A 1,242-nucleotide genomic window follows, 5' to 3' on the forward strand; every position below is an offset into this window, starting at 1 on the left:
TATATAATTCTTATGTTTACAGGTAAGTCCAAAAATCTAACCATATACAACCTTGAAGCAGGACAGTCCTACAACATTCCTTTTCCTGTCTCCTGCCTTCATTCACCACCCCCTTCTTTTTGAACAGCCACCTACCTGAGAGACATCATAGCAGCAACTGGCATGTCATGACAAGCAGCCTGTATCCAGAAGAACAGAATGACAGGCACTCCAAGCATGAACCTAGTATTACAAATTGCCATCTTCAGTGCAGTTGCTTAGTTCACAGGTATCAGTATATATAGTTAGTCAGGGTGAGAATCTTTCCAATTAACTGCTAGATTAAAAAATCTTCTGAAGATTCTCAGGATCATTTCCTTGCCCATCTTCTACACATAACTGTATGGCTTGTCACAAGACACATTACATTAAGACTGACAAAAATCTTTGTTAAAGCACAGATGTAAATCATCCCTGATAGCTGCTGTAGGATGTAAACTATTGCAAGCTGCCTCGGCCTAATTTCTGAAAGACTCATTAAATTGTTCTACCAAAAAACTCAGGTAGAATTCCTAGTTTCTTAGCAGAGAGAAAAAAGTACAATACATAAGTAGAGATCTTTCAGGGGTCAAAAGCCAGTTTCCACCAAGGCACCTTTGGGTATGACCATAACTCCTCAGATGTTCTCATTTTCTTTTGGCCCACACAACCAGAGCTCACTCGCCAGAAAGGAATCCAATGGTTTCTCTGGTCAACATTCCACAAGCCATTGGCTTCAATGGGGATTCACCAAAGAATGGCTGGGAAAAACCTGTCCTCTGCTTCCAAGAATGGCATCTGCTCCAGGAGCATTTACTAGCTGACAGAGTAACCACTGTTCGTCCAAGTTCTATAAGGGATAGTTAAAAGCTTGAAAAAGATCACTTAGCATTCTACAGTAAAGGCTTTAAAGTCTACAATGTATCTCTTACATGCCTAAGTGATATCTAGACCTAGGAGGAAAGGTTGGAGATCCTCACACTAAATATGTTTTGCTTGCATAAGTGTGCTGCTTTTGGAGATAGCTCCTTCTGCTGTCACCCAGAATTCGGTTCTCTCCACTGTGTCTCAGGCTTAGCTTCCAGAAGGAGACCTGCCCAGAACATTAAGCCAGGACATAGCTTTTATATGTGTTCTCCTGGATGGGCATAGTCCTCCGTATCTCATCTGACCCAGAGATGGGGTATGTGTCTTTTTTTTTATTTTATTTTTTTTAATTTTATT

Source organism: Octodon degus, unplaced genomic scaffold, assembly GCF_000260255.1.
Source record: "Octodon degus isolate 3935 unplaced genomic scaffold, OctDeg1.0 scaffold00124, whole genome shotgun sequence".
NCBI classification, from domain to species: Eukaryota; Metazoa; Chordata; class Mammalia; order Rodentia; family Octodontidae; genus Octodon; species Octodon degus.